The sequence below is a fragment of the Lactuca virosa genome, chromosome 5, assembly GCF_052849685.1.
Source record: "Lactuca virosa cultivar CGN04683 chromosome 5, Lactuca_virosa_CGN04683_v6, whole genome shotgun sequence".
Lineage (NCBI taxonomy): Eukaryota > Viridiplantae > Streptophyta > Magnoliopsida > Asterales > Asteraceae > Lactuca > Lactuca virosa.
This window is the reverse complement of record NC_136430.1, coordinates 456,088,042-456,107,794: the sequence shown is the minus strand read 5'-3', so window position 1 is coordinate 456,107,794 and position 19,753 is coordinate 456,088,042. Positions and strand designations below refer to the sequence as shown.

Below are 19,753 nucleotides of genomic sequence, written 5' to 3'. Positions count from 1 at the left end.
AACATAACAACTATGCTCCTACTAGCATAACAATTATGCTCCCACTAGCTTTGACATGTATTCAGAAATCAACTGGACTTCCAGAAATCAATACCTTTTGACTTTCTTACTAAAGTGCAGATTTCTGATATGTGATGTTTCGATGAGTCTTCATATAGACTTCTTAAGCTCATACACCTTCATTAGATAGCATATGTGTGCGTTTAAACCCTTTCAGAACTTATAGCTACAAGTCCTGAATGTTCAAACTATTTCTTGCCATTTCTCATAATTCGAACTATGAAAAGGGATGCCACAATCATATTGCGAATTTGAGAATGCAATTACCACAACCACTAACCATAATGACATTGATCAAATCTTCAAAATCTACTAGCGAAAGTGTTTCCTCGTAATTATTTTCATGAATTTGAGCGAAACCTTTTGCCACCTAGATTTTATGGTGTATATGTTCCCCATCCATGTGAATCTATCATTTCCAACCTATAATCATAAGACAAGGTTTATGACAAATTCAAATTTTAATTTAGCTTTTATGGATTGAACTTTACTTGTTCTTAATTTCTTGCAATCTGGTAGCACGAGGGCCTACCAGTGCTTCCTAGTTGTTAAGCAGTTCACCCTCATTGATCAATGTACTTGAACTAACCAACATGCTCTGCCTTTTACAGTCAAATGAGAACCATTGAACTCATAAGCATTGCCAATTCAACTGGAAGATGCACAGAAACAAGAATGTGTCAACTTAACACGATAGGTTATCAACCTCAGGTCGCGTGCTAGTGATAACTAAAAGGTTTATTCTTGATTGACTTCTGAAAACTCTTCAAGATCATTGAGACTCTCACTGACTTCTTGACATATAAGTTCTCTCTCAGGGAACATTCCTTGACGAGCAAAAAAAATATTCAAAAGTTAGTTTGGATGCTTGACAAGAAAACACTTCACATAATTGGTCTTTAGCTTATCATTTGTTTTAACCAAAACATCACAACTTCCAATTCCAATGTGCTAGAGTAATAAAACATTATTAATCCACATTTCATGAGGTGTTATAAACCTAATTAGTACGAAACAAGCTTCAAGATACGATTTGTAGTTACTAGAGTATGACTCTAAATTTTTTAATTGGATACGAAGTATGACTCATCTCATAATTGAACCATTTTAACAATATCTGATTCCTCTTCTTAGTCAAACAATTGCACTAAGATGTTCTTCGAGGATCAATTTGTGACATGGTTCCACAATCATTAAGATGATCATAAAACATGATACTAAAGTAGTCTCATTTCTTTTAGATTGGAGAAACCTTCAGCTTTCTGCCTAACATATTCTTATTATTCGTTTTGCCACTCTTTGAAACTTCTCAAAGTATCAGAATTATGCTTAATCTTATAAACACAACCATGTTTACTGAAGCATCAGTAAATCATGACGAATAAAGTTATCATCCTTTGTGGCGGATCTGAATAGTCCACATCAATGTGTGCTAGATACTTTAGTCTTTCGCTCGACTCACATAAACATGTGATCAACGAATTAGTCATAATTTTCCAATTATCAAGATTCTCATACATCACACTATTCAAATTGCATGACTCCAAGTTTCTATCCAATTGAAACTTGGGCGATAAGAATTCCTTTTCACTTGGTTAAGTATGAAAATACCACAAACGATATAATCAGGAATCAAATCCACATTTAACATTGCTAATAATAGAAATGTAATCACCAATTTTCATAAATGCCATTGCAAGGAAATATAAAGTAAATTAGATTTATCAAAATTTCACTTTTATTGATAATAAGCGGAAATATTTGTCTTTACAATGCAAAATATGAAAACAATGTTTCTAGACATTTCTATGACAACCCGGAAATTTTTTTGCTTTTAAACGCAGTCAATCAACTCCACTGAGTGTCAGACTCATTGGTAATGAGTTCTAGCCCGGTTAAAGGTCATTCTAAGGAGCTTTAAGCATAGTACACTTAAGGAATGAGTGATAGAATGTACCTGCTAGTGACACTGTGCAAGAAATCAAACCTTAACCTCATCATAAGGAGTTCACGGCCACAAAGCAATGAGTTTACGGCCGTAAACTCATGTGGCCATAAACTCATGAGTATATATGTGATACTTGGTCATTTCTAGTCATTTCTTGCATTTTAACCCCAAGAACTCGAGTTCTCTCTCAAGTATCATCAAGATTTCCTTCCTAGATCTTCAAAAGATGTAAGTATTCTTCCTAGATTTGTTGATACATCTCTTAATCTAGTATCCTTCCATGATTTCATCCATGGAAATCATGTTTTCTTAGATCTTCAAGTTTCACCAAGAACACCAAGAACACACACTAGTGTTCTTGGCCAAAACCGACCATTTCAAGCTTCTAGATCGTAAGTACTCTTCCCTATACTTCATATCTACTTAGAAGCCTTGAATCACGCCCTTGAAACATGCATTTCCCCAAGACATCTTGAGTTTACGGCCCAAGATCTCCCTTGGCCGTAAACTCAATGTTGAAGCATGTATGGACCATAAACCCTATAAGATGCAAAGCTAGTGACCCAGAACCCTTCCTTGATGATTGTAGGACCTTAAACTTCTCTCAAAAACATAAATGAGTATGAGTTTACGGCCGTAAACTCCTTAGGGCCGTAAACTCATCAAAAGCCTTCAATGGGTTGGTCTTTTTCATACAAGTGTAGAGCAAAAGTCCCTAAAGCTTCCCTAGCCTTCAAACTTGCACTTATACATGAGTGACCATGAGTTTACAACCGTAAACTCCCTTGGGCCGTAAACCCATGGCCGTAAACTCATGTGAGTGTCATTCTACTCTCCTTTGATGAATCACATGTGATTCCAACACTTGGTCAAAGTGTTTCCTAGTCCCGGAAGGTGTTTCCTTTCATATAGTTGTTTATAAATACTATATTCATGCCAATATATGTCAATATATGTCATTTAGGACTTGTTGTGTCTCGGAACTTCATTCGTGGAACTTCTCATCCTTACACGCATACCCGTTTGAATCACCCACATCAGGTGAGTTCATACCCCGTAATGAATATTTTAACTGTTTTAAATGTTTTAAGGGGGGGGGGGGATACAAGTTGAACACAATGATAATTGTGTAAATGTTTGTTATAAACATATTTCAAAATGTTACTTATGTCATTTATAAGTTGTCAAAACATTTCAAAAACTCTTTTAAAGTTATGTTACTTTATAGTTATACAAAACTCCGTTTTTAAAGTACAAACATAACTTAGTAGATAAACGAGTCTTTTCAGTAACAGTCCAAGTAGAACATTAGTAAACTATAATAGGTATAGTTTAGGAGAATGCTATTCATTACTTCTAGTACAATGAAACACACAAAGAGTCAGTTCATACATGAGTCAAACATACAGTGAATAGAAACAAACAATACCATACAGAGAGAACACACAATGATGAGAAACAAACAAAACGTACAACATACAGTACAAAACAAACAAGTTAGGTTGCTATAGCATGAGAACATACAGGATCTAATTATACCAATGAATCACTAACTCATTGTTTTAAACAAAAGGTAATAGTTATATTGGGTATACATGATCATTTAACTTGAATGTGAATTACACGGCTTGCAAGAATTTGCAGAGGTCGCGTTTGGTTCCCTTAATCTCTAGACAGGGAGAGCGTTTAGTAGGGGTACTAGCCTTCACATTATGACCATAATAAAACAAACATGTTTTAGGTCATCAGTACATCCGCATGTCATTATAAACGACAATTGTGTACTTACATTTCCCATTACTTTCATAAAGTGACAGTACCACTTGAAAGTCAAATGCAAACTATTTTCGAGTTAAGATAGTTATAAACTAGGGAAAACTTACATTTTTTACAAACGACAAACAAAACAGTCGAGTCTAGCACATAACAGTAGATGCCTTGGTAGAAGGCTACGTTTAATAGAAAGGACCATAATGCTAACCTTATGATTCCTTAATGTATACATCAAAGGATATATATATATATATATATATATATATATATATATATATATATACCAATAGGATCCGGCAGGTAATAGGATGTGTGCTCTCCGCTTCATTTCCTGTTCCTTGTTTGGTTGTGGGCTTGGAACAAATTCACCCAATCTATTTTCTATTCGATTCTATATATATATATATATATATATATATATATATATATATATATATATATATATATATATATATATATATATATATATATATATGCTCTGTATACATTAAGTCATCATAAGGGTACCAGGTATGGGTCAAGTCATAGAACACAGAGTCAAAGCACAGTTTTTCTACTACAAAACATACTTTCCAAATCAGAACTTTTGGTATACAAAACTAGAAACTTGACCAGTAAAAGGGTTTAATCCATTTTATTAAGCCAGTACGATTTAAAGGACCTTGTGTGAGTAACTCTATAATACCTTAGTTTATACATCATGGTTATATATAAAATTAATACCCAATAGGTAGTTGGATGTGTGCTTTCCGCCTTACTTCCTGTTCCTTGTTTGGTTGTGGGCTTAGGGCAGATTCACCCAGTTAACTTTCTATCCGATATTAGATTATATATATCCAGTATAAACTAAGCTATTATAAAAGTAGTCACTGTGGTCACCATTTTATTATAAGAAATAAGGGTTTTCTTAAAGAATCTTTTCATTAAATATAAAGGAACCTTTACAATTAACTCCATGAGTAACAAGTGAATACACCAGGGTTATATACAACAATGATCTAACAACCAATGGGATGTGTGTTATCCGCCTTACTTCCTGTTCCTCGTTTGGTTGTGGGCTTAGGGCAGATGCGCACAGTCAATTGTTTGTTTACTCTGAGTTTTATATAACTTGTATCCATTTAGTACTCATAGAAAGGATTGTAGAGTCATTTTTACTTATCTTTCATTAAAGTAGGAAATATAGGATTTTCTAGAGGAACAGGCGAACTTTTCTAAACAGAACTTACAACTTACTACATTTTACAGCTACATTTTACAACTACATTTTCAACAACATTTTACAACTTACTCACATCACTAAAATCTTATGAACTCACCAGCTTAATTGCTGATCAACTCTTTCAAATAACTTGTATTCTCAGGAGACTAATAGACAGGTACTCGCGCTGGGTATACAGAAGATGGAGCATAATAGATTCAAGTCTTGTTTTGTTATTTGCTTATGTATTCTATGTTTTGTGAACACACACATTGTAAACACTTTCTTTCTAATGAAATGGTTGTTCATTACTTGCTTACTATAATGCATATCTTGTGATACTAAACATGACGTCCTCTACCCCCGAATGTTTCCGCCGTTCCAATTGGAAATAGAAACATATGGACCTTTTAGGATTGGCACATGGAACTATCTCAAAACTAGCCTTTCTCTTTACCATATGGTCAAACGGTTTCACCTTGGCCGATCCCTTTCCATTGGGAAGAGAAACCTTTTATGGACTACCATTGTCAATGTCCATGGAAATTTGGGAGACAGATCCTTCAAACACTTTTGCTTGACTTGTGGTCTTAAGCATTTCTGCTTCAGCGGCAATCAACATATGTGTTAGATCAATTAGGGTCATGTCATGGTCAATCATATAGTAGTCTTTCATGAACTGACTATATGACTCAGGAAGCGAAAGTAGAACCAAATCAATGGCTAGCTCCCTTGGGAAAATGACACCCAACGTACCCAATCTGTCAATGTACGATTTCATTTTTAGAACATGCGCACACACATACTTTCCATCTTGATGTTTACATGCCAATAGGGCTTGAGTAACTTCGTATTTTTCAGCTTGAAGGAAACATGACTTAGGGAGAGTCGCTGGAGGAAGAGGCGGAATAATTGAAGAAGCACGGCCTCCATTTCCACCATTGCTATAAGAAGGGAATATTCTTTCACCTTGACCAAAATATGGAAGGTCATTTTCAGAAGGAAAAACATTTCCAGAAGAACGAGGAAGACCATTGTTGTCTGAACTTGACATCTTTAATAGGATAAAAGAGAATTCAAGTTAGTTGATTTTAATCCTTAATTATTAACCCATAAATTTAAATTAAGGCTAGGATCCATATTTTTGAATCAAACTTTGAAGAGGGATGCCATAATCAAATTCGAATCTATTTTAGGTAGGTATAGCATTTACCAATTTCAATCTCATGAAACTCCTAGATAATTTGAGATTCATTGAATCTAATCAATGGCATGATTAATCTCGATTATGCTCTCACTTTGTGACTGGGATGCCGAGGATCACAAACGAGATGTGAATAACCATGCAAATTAGCTTGGTACTCTCGATGTAATTTAGCATCTCCTTTTAATGTGTCGGTTAACCACACACACTCCATTAATCAATGATAATTTTGATACACCCATTACCACTCTTTATTAGTCCCATATTAGTGTGATGGTAAGCCACACGCGCTCCACTAACGACTTATAAAGCGTAAAGTGCAATTTCATGGATTAGCATCAAATTCACATTTTTCCTAAAGTAACTAAGAGTGAGATTTTATAAAATAGTTTAGTTACTTTTCATCATTATACTTTTAATGAGGTTATGTCTTATCAAACCTGTTCGGCTAACGACCCTCCACCAATCAAGAGAGCGGTGGGTAAGAATGGATACCCACTGACGGTCATTTTATAAGCCGCTTCCTTAAACTCCCCTTATAGATCGGCTTCATGAATGAGACGTACTAGGGGTTCGACTGACTTGTCTTATATATAGTAAATATTAAACATTTAATTTGACATATAATATAAGGTGTATTTTAAACATTTCAAAATACTAAGGGTTTAATCTTTTAAATTTCGAAATTAAAGAAAATTTAATTTAAATTTAAAAATCTAAAAACAAATGATTTAATAATTATCTTATTAATTAAACATTTAATTAATTATCAAATCAATTGAGGATTATCCAATTAAATTAATCAAGATAATTTAACCTAATCATCTCCCTACTAAATTTCGAAAAGCATGGGAGGGATACACCAAATCTTATAATTATCTAATTAATCAAATAAGGAGATAATTACCAAGAATAAGAAATCCCTACCAAAACCCTAATTTTCAAAAAATGGAAAATCTTGGGGAGGAATGCAAGGATTTCAATCGTTTCTATTTTCGAAATCCTAGAGGGTTAAGGAAACCCTAAATTTCGAAACTTATGGAGCAAGGGAGAGGGTTAAAACCCTTTTCTAATTTTCGAAACTTAAGGCTTAAGGAAACCCTAATTTCGAAAATCCCTTAGTCCAAGAGGGTTTAATTGCCATAAACCCTAATTGATCAAATTCAATAATTGTAATCAATTCAATAAAAAACAAATTTGGCTCTGATACCACTGATGGGTTTTGAGCATAACAAACAAAAACTTATGTGTGCATCCAACCCTAATTTTCCCGATCTATGTTTTCTCTAATTGAACATACAACATTTGAACATCAATTGGGAAACCCTAGGAAACCTATGTTATTTTCGAAATTTAGATCTAGGGTTAGAAAACACACCTTTGATTGTTATGTAGTAATAACAATGAAATCCTAATCTTATTGAAACCTTGAGAGCAAATGTCATAAGTGTCACGCCTCTAATGGTTCACACCCAAACTAAGCAAGAGGATGAGAGAGGAGAGAGGAGAGGAGTGCTAGGAATTTCGACTATTCCTCTAAGGAATCAAGTGGCCGGAAATGTGAAGGGGTAAGGCCCTTTAAATAGTGAGGTAGCTTAGAGCCAAAGCTAGGGTTTTAGGAGGAAACCCTAATTCCCTTAGCTTAGGGACCAAACAGCCTAAGAATCCCCATCCAAGAGCCCTTGGACGAAAATTCTAGGGCATTCCTAGAGATTTTCATCGAACCTCTTCTAGGGAGGTTCTATAGCCCATTTCCTCAACTATCAATAAATTGCCAAACAGCCCCTGCACTTTTAACTAATTCAATTAATCCTAAAAATTAATTCCAATTTATTTCTGATTAACTATTAATTAAATAATATTATTTCTAATTAATAAATTATTTTCATAATACATTAATAAATCAATTATCTCAATTTATTGTTCAAATAATAAATTCAACCTCTCTCCAAAAGTCATCCTGTCTAGTTGTTAGTTTTGAGGGCAACCCAAAAGGACTGTGCTACCATCAATTCAAGTTTATACCAATTATAGTTATGGGCTTGGACACCTAATCCAATACTGTATGCATGATGTTTGTTATTATGTTTATGTGGTGGTACTTTGGGGAAACTCTCTAAGCGTTGGCTTACAGTTTTGGGTTATGGTTTCAGGTGCTTCGGATGATCGTGGGAAGGCGAAGGCGTGACTGTACACATCCTCTTTTTTATGGGTTATGGTTTTGGGAGACTCTGATATTTGGAAAATATTTTGAAAACCATGATTTGTAAACAATTTATGATTTTGGGTTGATTTTAAAAGTTTAAATTTCTTGTGATTTTATGAATGTTACAGGTTAGTATCAGAGCCTTGGTTTGAGTGAATTAGAGAAACACTTGTGTGAATCTAGTCTCAAACTAAGGAAAAAGGTTTTAAAAATGATTTTCAAATGGTTTTTAGAATAATCAAAAGAGGATGCGATGTGTACGATCAGCTGGAGCTAGTAAGTAGACCCCGAATTACCGAACTGTTATTTGATATTGTGATATGTTAGAACAACATGCTAGTGATAGGCTAGGGATCTTCAAGAATTGCATAATAGAATTTCTTAATTATTTGATGCCTGGTAGTCTAGGGTTTCTTTCTTATATGGAATTGACATCATAACTGTAGTTGCTTAGTGTATGCATCATAGTTGTACATAACTAAGATTCTATAGCCTGAGAATGTTCGATCTGGCCTTATTTCCCGTTCCTTATTTGGTTGTGGGCTTAGGGTAGGATCGAATATTCGACTATTTATAGGATCCAGTGTTATGTATGATTAGCATATACGAGTGTTGCAAGGTTGGTGGAAGTTTCATGAATGAGATGTGTGGGGTCAGCCGACCAATCGCGTAATGTTTAACTTTCCTCTAGGAAGTGAGGATAGACTATATACATGTTCCGGTGTGTATTGTTAGGGTTGTTGTGATGATCCTATGAGACAAATACGGGTAAGTGTGGAAGGTAGTATGGGCCCATACTACTGGAAGCATAGGAACCGTACGCGTAGCAGGGAAGTCACAACCCCTAGGGTTTTGTTCAGAATTGGTCTCCATGGTATTATATGTGTTTTATCTAATATCCCCTGGTTTATTTTCAGTATGGAAATTATGAGACAATTTGAGAGGGGATCCGGATCGGGATCAGGAGTCGGTGGCCAGGATAGGCCAGCATTGACTGAGCATCGGGTTATGGAGATTAGGGCTGGCAATTCTCGACACGACACGCGACACGACCCGCGACACGACACGAAATAAATGGGTTTGGTTTGAGTTTTTCAACCCGCTAACCCGCCAACCCGCCAACCTGTTTATTAAACGGGTCATATATGGGTTTCTCAAAAAATAAACGGGTTGACCCACCAACCCGTTTATATTCTTAATAAAAAAATTATTATATTTTTAAATGTATTTATGTATTAAATTTTAATATTTAATAAGTATTATATAATATATACCATTTATTCATAGACCATTTGATTGTTTTGACATTATTACTCGTGGTGGATGGTCTAAGGTCATAAGTCGTAACCTATAAGACTAAGTCTGTAACATGTTTCTATGAATGTTTGTAATTTTTATTTGGATGTTTAAGACTGAAATATCTAAAATTTGGACCTACGAACCCAAATCTGACCCACGAACCCGCCAACTTGTGAACCCGTATAAATAAATGGGTTGGTGGGTCATATATGGGTTTATGTTCCAAACCCGCCAACTCGTGACCCGCCAACCCGTGACCTGTATATTTAAATGGGTCGTGTTTGGGTTGCCATATTTTGACCCGCCAACCCGCGACACGCCAACCCGAACACGACACGATTGCCAGGCCTAATGGAGATCATTTAGGAGGAGGTTATTTCCCTATTTCGGGCACAGTTACTGGAGATGTTTGGGTCTATTAAGACCACTATGGTGGAGTACTTTGATGAGCGATACGTTGCACTTTCTGAGACTGTTACTGCTGCAACCACCGCAACCGTTGCTGCTGTCGGGATTGGCTATAGGAGAGCCATATAGTACCGGGACTTTGAAAATACGAAACCCCTGAAATTTGACGGAGTCCAAGACCCGATCATAGTCATGAGGTGGCTGTCTGACATTGAGGGATGTTTCTTCACTTGCTCTTACCCAGCTGACCAGAAGGTCAAGTGTGCTCTGAATCTTCTTTGGTCCGGAGCGAAGGATTGGTGGAGACTTGTTACTAGCTCGTATTCTTCTGAGCAGAGGGTTGCTGTGACTTGGGAGCAGTTCTCTGAGATGTTCCGTTCTAGATATGTTCCGCTGGTGGAGCGGGAGAGGTTTACCCAGGAGTACTTGGATTTGAGACAGGGGACTAAGTCGGTGACGGAGATCACCAAGATGTTTACGGACAAAGCCATGTTTTGCCCTGAGTTTGCTGCTTCTGAGCAAGCTCAGATGACCCGGTACTAGAGCATGCTCAAGACGAACATCCAACAGTTTGTATCCACACAACGTTATGGTTCATTGTTGGAGTTGCAGGAGGCCGCTATGCGGCGGGAGCTCGAAATGGAGCTCCAGACGAGGGAGCAGAGACAGGCCCCGACGCCAACCATTTTGAGGATCACCGATGGGCGCCAGGGGAGGGCGGAGCCCCGAGGGCTCGGGGTCGTGCTTTTCAGCTCACTGCCGAAGAGGCCAGAGCAGCTCCAGATGTTGTGACCAGTATGGTTCTATTATTATTCGGTTGATTATATTTTATGGAATGCTTATATTTGTGTTTCCGATAGGTACGTTCTTAGTGAACTCTTTGCCTGCTATTGTATTATTCGACTCGGGCGCGATTCATCCTTTGTGTCTCGATCGTTTAATAGGGAGTTTGATATTCCTATTGGGAAGTTAGAGTGTCCGTTGCGGGTTTCTATCGAGACAACGAACACGGGGTTTCTGCATCCGTAATGTATCATAGTTGTGTATTGGAGATCTTCGGGGTGCCTTATCCAATTGATATGATCCCTATGCCCATGGGGGATGTATGCATGATAGTGGGTATGAACTAGCTGAGCAGGTTTGGTGCCATGATCGATTGCGAGGGCCAACGAGTGGTAGTTTGAACCCCAAGTATGGGAGAACTGGTTATCTATGAAGAGGGCACCAGGGTTGGTTCAGGGTTTTGTTTAGCAACCAGGGCTCAGCAGTATATTCAACATGGTTGTACGGGTTATCTAGAGTATGTGGTTGATACTCAGGTTGGGAAGCAGACTTCAGTTTCAGAGGTACCTGTTGTCAGGGAGTTTGCTGATATTTTCCCGGAGGAATTACCGGGTGTGCCTCTCGAGAGGCAGGTTGAGTTCAGGATTGATCTAGTGCCAAGTGTGGCTCCGATTGCCAAGGTGTCGCACTGCTTGGCACTTCCTGAGATGCAGGAGTTGTTCTATCAGCTTTAGGAGCTGTTAGGCAAACAGTTCATCAGACCGATCGGTTCTCCGTGGGGATCGCCGATACTGTTTGTCATGAAGAAGGATGGTTCACACCAGATGTGCATTGATTATTGGGAGTTGAACAAGTTAACGGTGAAGAACCGTTATCCCCTTCCACGGATTGATGACCATCAGTTATAGGGTGCATCTTGGTTCTCCAAGATAGATCTGAGGCCTGGGTATCATCAGGTGAGAGTGAGAGAGGAGGACATGGAGAAGACTGTGTTCCGGACTCGTTATGGGCATTACGAGTTCGTGGTGATGCCATTTGGGGTCACCAATGCGCATACTTTATTTATGGATTTGATGAATCGGGTATGCAGGCTGATGCTCGACCTATCTGTTATCGTGTTCATTGATGATATCTTGGTATATTCCAAGACTAGAGAGCAACATGAGGAGCACCTTCGAGAGCTTCTAGGAGTTTTGAGACGGGAACGACTTTCTGCCAAGTTTTCGAAGTGTGAGTTTTGGTTACGAGAGGTCCAGTTCCTGGGGTACCTCGTTAACCAGGATGGGATTTTGGTCGATCCGGCCAAGATCCAGGCGATGATGCAATGGGAGGTTCTGAAATCTCCCTCATAGATCAGTAGTTTCTTGGGTTTGGCAGGATACTATCGGAGATTTATTCAGAACATCTCCAAGATTGCGGTACCCCTCACTCGTCTGATGGGGAAGGGAGTGGATTTCCGATGGGCCCCTGAGCAACAATCGACATTTGAGACTCTTCGACGGAGGTTATGTGAGGCCCCGGTATTGACCCTCCCGAAGGGAGTTGAGGATTTTGTAGTGTTATGTAATGCATCCATCACCGGTTTGGGGGCGGTCCTTATGCAGATTGGACGAGTGATCGCTTATGCTTCGCTGCAGCTGAAGCCGTATGAGACACGATATCCCACACATGATCTGGAGTTGGGGGCAGTGGTGTTTTCCATCAACATTTGGAGACATTATCTTTATGTACTGTTTACACGGATCACAAGAGTTTGAGATATCTTATGGATCAGCCAAACCTGAACATGAGGCAACACAAGTGGCTGGACGTGGTGAAGGACTATGACTGCGAGATCCTTTACCATCCGTGTAAAGAGAATGTGGTGGCGGATGCATTAAGCCGCAAGTCGTCTGGGTCTTCGGTTAGAGATGTGTGTATGAGGATATCCGTTGATTATCCGCTTTTGGGATTGATCAGAGAGGCACAGGAAGAGGGAGTTCAGAAGGAGAATTAGAAACAAGACATGATCAGGGGCGAGATCGACAGGTTTGTCACTGATAGTCGAGGGTTATTAAACCGGTGTGGTCGAGTTTGGGTTCCAGTTTTTGGTGGTATCAGGTAGATTGTGCTGGAGGAGGCTCATAAGTCTCGTTTTTTTATACACCCGGGAGCCACCAAGATGTACCGGGATTTGAGATTAAGTTACTGGTGGCCGTGTGTGAAGAGGGAGATAGCTTGCTATGTCGAGAGATGCTTGACCTGCAGACATGGTTAAGGCCGAGCATCAGAGGCCGCCTGACAAGCTGCAGCCTCTGGAGGTTCCCATGTGGAAGTGGGAACAGATCACCATGGAATTTATCACCAAGTTGCCGAAGACGGCGAAGGTTTTTGATGCTATATGGGTCGTCGTGGATCGATTGACCAAGAGTGCCCACTTTTGGCCATCCGGGAGAGCTCTTTGGCCGAAAAGTTGGTCGATGTATATGTCCAGGAGATCGTTGCTTGCCATGGGGTTCCGGTTTCCATTGTTTCTGACCGAGATGTTCGGTTCATGTCTCGATTCTGGCAGAAGTTCCACGTGGAACTAGGCACGAGGTTACATGTTAGCACTACGTATCATCCGCAGACTAACGGTCAGAGCGAGCGGACCATCCAGACCCTTGAGGATATGTTGCGGGCCTGCGTCATTGATTTCGGTGGGAGTTAGGATTCCTACCTATCTCTCACGGAGTTCTCCTACAATAACAATTATTACTCCAGCATTGGTTCCCCACCTTATGAGCTCTTGTATGGTCGAATATTTCGTACCCCTGTATGTTGGGGAGAAGTTATACATAGGGTTATGGGAAGGACCGAAGCCGTCCCTCAGACCACATAGCTTATTCAACAGATCAGGCAGAGATTGCAGACAACACACAGTCGACAGAAGAGCTATGCTGACCGGCGCCGATCTAAGTTGGATTTTTAGGTCGGTGATATGGTATTACTGAAGGTCTCACCTTGGAAAAGTGTGATACGGTTCAGGAAGAGGGGGAAGTTGGGTCCCCGGTATATTAGACCTTTTTCGGGTGATTGCCAGGGTTGGCAACGTAGCTTACAGATTGGATTTACCGAGTTAGCTCAGTCAGATCCACAACACTTTCCATGTCTCTCAATTGCGGAAGTGTGTGTTGGACAACGAGGCAGTGGTTTCGTTGGATGATATTCAGGTCGATGAGCGCCTGAATTATATCGAGAAACCGATAGCTATTTTGGAAAGAAAGATGAAGGTCCTGCGCAACAAGGAGATACCTTTGGTAAATGTTTAGTGGCAGCATCGGATAAGCTCCGAGTGGACCTAGGAGCCAGATGCTGAAATGAATGAACATTACCTCGAGTTATTCGCTGCAACAGACTTCGATGACGAAGTCTAAGTCAAGTGGGGGAGAATTGTAACATCCCGAAGATGAGGTACTTCTAATTTTGACCCTATGATTTAATTATATTGCAATTTAGACCCTAAGTAAGAGAAAGAGTGCAAAGAGGGCCCTAGTGGCATTTTCGTAATTTGGGTTTTGAGGGAGTACGCCATGTGTACGTGTGTAGGTTGAGCGTACTAGGGTAGGGGAGATAGAATGATCGACAACCTAAACCGTAAAATTGGGTACTGCTTTCATAGAAAACCTCCGACGTGAAAATGATAATAATAATAATAATAATAATAACAATAATAATAATAAAATAAATAAATAAAAAGAAATTATATCGTGACCAATGCCCTGCGTATGATCCGAAGAAGGTGTAATTTAAAGGAGTATTGTTGGTGTTTGTTTGTTTATTTATTTATTTTTAAGTTAATGAATATGAACACATTTGTTAAATAAATCAACGTAAACGGATTTTTTATCTAAGAGTTTGTAAACAGGACGTTGAATGTTTAATTCTAATTCGGTTACAATACTAAATATCGGTACTAATTTGAAAGCAATGATTAGGTCTTCTGATATTATTTGTTAAAAGCTAACATAAAGTTTAATAATATTTTATAAAAAAGCATATGTATAAAATTTAATAAAAACATAAATAATATTGTAATATTCAAGGGACCATTTATGTCAATTGTTTGGAATACGAATGGAAGTTGGGGGGAAACAACCCGTATTTTACAAAACTCACGATGCGGAGACGTGTAAGTTAGAAAGGTTTTAGTTTTGGAAAGGTTTTATAAAAGACCGTTGGAATTGGGAAGCCAAAAGGTTTAGGTCGGTGTATTGGCGCATAAAATATACGTTCTCCACTCTTCCTTCTTCACTTCACTCATCCCGCTTCGTTCTCCAAACACCGTCGGAGACGACTCATCGCGATCTCTGTAACTCAGCTCACCGGAGACACAAGCACCCCCACCCTTCGTAGGACACTCACAACCATGTCGGTAATCGTAAGAAGTTATCTGTAACTTTTCATTCTTATCATTTTTCTCTTTTCCCTTTTATTTTAGTTGTCTAGGGTTTTCTGTATTTCAGATGTTGTAATCTCCTCTGTATGTATGGATAAGAGAAAAATCGAAGCATAGTTGTGTTTTTTTTTCCAGTAAACTCTGGTTTTCTAATTGCACAAGTTGTATTGCAACTTAAAAACAGAAGGAAACTACGTAGTTTTGTTGATCTTTTCGTTAGGGTTTTCTCCTCTATCTTTTTATTGATTTTTTTCTCTGTGAAATCTGATTTAGCGTGTTTGGTACGCTTGTTTCAGAACGTGTTCTTATGAATAACCAATTTTATCAGATCAGATCACGAATGTCTTACTCAACTCTCTTTTTGTGAATAACCAATTCTGGCTAACAACAACATTGTCATCATGGGTTATTATTAGGGTTACATAATCTGCCACATTTATCAACACATAGATTGACTCCCCATGGTACATAAATGTCTGAAGATTAAGAAACCAAACTGTACTTTGCTAATTACTTAATATTAATATACATGCAAAATGTCTAATAGGGTAATAATGAAAAGCCTTTCCATATTGTTTATAGGCTTCAAATTGCAAATGTTGTATGCATCAGATGTTCGACAACCAAATGTTGAGGTATAAATTTATTTGTTTACTTGTTCACAACATTCATCACATGTTACAATGCTTTCCTATTAAGTAACTTGTTTACTAGCCAATTTATCCATGTAGTATTAGTTGTTTGATTTAAAACTGGTTATTGCTGATGCAGGAAACAATGAGGATTCAGACTTGTACTTAGAGCCATCCATCACCTATATATATGGAAGTAGAAACTATACCCATCTGTAAGTTTTTACACACAATTTTAAGAGTTTAAATGTTATCATTTTAAAATTATTTTTAGTTACTTGCCCCTGCAGCTTCTTCTCAACCTGATTTTGTATCAACATGGTTCCAATTTTTCAATAAAGAATTTGTACGCAATGTATCCTTTGCAGACCATGAAGCCTTTGATAATCTATTACATGTAAGTTTTTAAAGTGCATTGTTGCTCATTCTCCCATTTAAATTACATGGCTTTAATTACAATGAATGTGCAGGCCTTTTGGTTGTTTTTTTCAAATGACATTGATCCTATCAATAAGTTTGTGGATCTTTTTAACATGAACCAGTTACCCCTGCTTCTGATCATGAACCAAATCCATGGGAATTGAATGTTAGTGCATTTCATGTGATACAATCTGTTTCCATCTTTTCATAAAGTGAAACTTGAATGACATGGATTTTTTGATAGATGTCTAATGCTTCTTCTGATCAGCATCTTGGCTTTTTGCTCAGCAAAGAGAATGTGGGTGAGGTTCTTTCTGAAAAAAAAAACAATTTTATATAATAGAATAACTATCCATAAATATAAACTTTTTAACCTTTCTCAATTGCATCAGTTGAAGGATATTATTCCTAACATGACCTGTTCTAAATCAGCATGTTGTTTTTCTTTCCTACCTTTTCTATTTTAATCCTAAGAGCAACTTAGGGCGTGTGTGGTTCATGGGTTCCATAGAAATCTGAAGGAATTGGAATGGAAGATTCCTTAAGTTACACACTTGGTTGACAAAATGGATGGAATTGGATTCCATTAAACTCCACCAAAATCTGTATTCAATGGATTTATCATTCCTAGGGAAGAATTGGAATTCCTTTATTTATTTCTTCATTAAAAAGACTAAATTTGTCCTTACAACCAAATGTTGTTTTTTGAATCTTACACCTTCTTCTTTATTCTCACCCCTAATTTATCCTAATATACAACTCTATAAATGCAGATATTTATAATCAATTGTTATATTATTAATTAGTTACCTATCTTCATTTTTAATGGCATATTACTTTTCTTGTAATGTTTATGAAATTAGAGTATGTTTGATGTTTATATAATTAGTGTTTGCTAGCTGTCTTATGAGTAAATACTTTTCTAGTAAATTTCTATTATTTTATAAAAAAAGTCACTAAAGGGTGTTTTGGTCATTTAACATAATTTTCACTTGAATTCTTTTGAATAATTTTCAAACCAAACACAAAACAACACATGAAATGAATCGAAATCCTTTCCATTTTCTTTCAACTATACACATGACATATTCCAATTTGTTTGACAAATTCCATTCATTTTTAAAGTATTTTGCGAACCACAAGTTACCTTACATTACTCTGAGATTAATTGCTATTCTTAATTCCAATTCATTACTCTGCAACAAGAAAAGGCTTTTGAAACCAATTACAAAACTTGGGGTTTAGAAAAGGAAAAGAAGATGCCCCCAAGAATCAAAGTGTTAACATGTATGTTTTTACCCTTAACACTATAAAACACTTCATGCTTTTTATGTTCTTATTTAGTTTTTCTGTTAATGTTTAAAGGTACACTTGAGGCACACTATTAGTTCCATTGAATCTCAAATACCTTGCTTTATCAAATTACCGCCTTCAATCCACTGATTACAATCTGACAAAGCATGGAAATGATATACATGTGTACAGGTAGCTATAGCTATGAGTCTATGACCCTGTTTGTGTATTTCCAGAAATACCCTTCTGTTCCTAAAACTTTTGTTTATTTATTATGCTCAGGAAATGATGTGCTTATTTCTTTAAAAAATGTTAAATATTGCATGGACAATGCCTTCAGCGCTTATTTAGTATGCCTGGTAATTCTTTACAATTTATATTTGTTATTTAGTCAAACAAATTATTTATTTAGAAATTGTACTTTCTTTTAGCGAATTGAGACATCAGGGAAGGGAAATGCCACATGGTGTGGTCAATGCTCCTTCATTTCAAGGGTATTTCAAGAAAAACTTCAATTTTTGTGAACACATCATATACCAAGTGCAAGTGTGTTGGTCAATGCTTTGTGTATGGTATGATAGATTTTTTTTTTTTATCAACTATAGATTTCATGTTCATATCTACACTCTTAATGTAAACCCTCTGGCCTCTACATTTCGTCACCATAGATACTGATTTTGTTGTTCACTGAACGACACTGTACCCTTGTTCACTGAAATTGTATATATTTGGAAAAAAAACACATCACTAATTTGCTTCCACTTTAGGTATGCATCTGAAACCTTCCGAGATTACAAGTAGATGGAGTTATTGGAGAAGAGTATGTTGAGTAGTTTATTATTTTTTAAGGCGGATTGGATACAAAACAAATACTTTATAATTTATTTATCTGCATTTTTTTTAAAGATACAAATGGATGACTTATGCCAAGGCATGTATGTCACTTGTATACTAATTTATCCTTGTTGATTTGGTACCTTTCCAAAGAAAATTAAGTTCATGACAAAACTGCTCTTTCTTTTTGGCTTACTTACTATATTTTTATTTGTGTAGGTCAACAACTTGATATTGTTGGATGACATGGCAGAATTGAGCTCAGCCTACTGTGTTCCACAACTATATAACAGAGTATATGATGGATGGGGTATAAATGATTATTTTATGTATCTTTCAATCAGCAAGGCATATTGATGCGCATTTACATGTGTGGTTGTTATTGTAGTGTTATGAATGCAGTGAAGAGGCAAGCATTATTTAATGAGGAGGCAAAAAGCAGTTTTTTAAAGGAAAAAATTTACAAAACTTCTTTCAGCACAAGGGAGGGAGGGTGCCTTGTAGTTTTCGTTCCATACTTTAAAGAATATATAATCTGTCCAATATTATATATGGGGGAGATTAGTATATAACAAAATAAAAGACAACTTACTTTCATTTATGATTTCAGGTGCATCACCCTCCCCTTGTCTCCTGATGTCATGGATTTACTTAAGGTGTAAGTTATTTTTAGGGCTAAATGCAATATATAACAACTTGCTTTCATTCATTTGTGTTTTATTTCAGCATCCTAGTTTCATTTCTTTCTATTACAGTATTCTACTTTCAGCTTTTTCATATGAAGACACTGTACTTTGAAAAATATACCCAATCATATAGCATACTATTTTTAGCTATATTATTATTAGGACATTATGCTTTTATAGATGTTTATAGCATTGTACTTTCATCTTTCTTTTTTTATTAGGGCATTCTGCTCTGAAAATTATACCCAATTATATCATTTTCTTATTGTGACATTTTAGTATCGTCCTTCCATTTCTTTCTGTTGTTGCACGATTGTAATTTCAACTTTTTATTATTATTATTATTAGAAAGGCGTTGCATTATGAAAGGTCTATGCATTTATAGCGTTGTACTTGTAATATTTCTTGTTAGGACATCATACTTTCAATAATCTATCCAATCATAGCAATGAAAATTGCTTTGCTTTGTGTTTTGATTGCATTGGTATAATTGGGTGGATTTTTATAAGTGCAATGCTATATATAATAGAAATAAATGAAAGTAGGATGCTACAATACACAAATCAATGGAAGTGAACATTTTTATTTC

The 19,753-nt window shown here is 37.0% G+C and overlaps 1 long non-coding RNA gene across 1 annotated transcript; it reads left to right on the top strand.

Annotated features, from left to right (window-relative positions):
* The first annotated feature begins 15,057 nt into the window (after positions 1–15,057).
* LOC145116601 (uncharacterized) lies at positions 15,058–19,479 on the top strand. Its single transcript, XR_013712216.1, has 12 exons — positions 15,058–15,281; positions 15,882–15,934; positions 16,071–16,146; positions 16,206–16,328; positions 16,402–16,517; positions 16,596–16,653; positions 17,717–17,836; positions 17,927–18,003; positions 18,076–18,216; positions 18,412–18,464; positions 18,698–18,788; positions 18,867–19,479. It is a non-coding gene; the product is annotated as an uncharacterized LOC145116601 (long non-coding RNA).
* Positions 19,480–19,753: the final 274 nt, after the last annotated feature.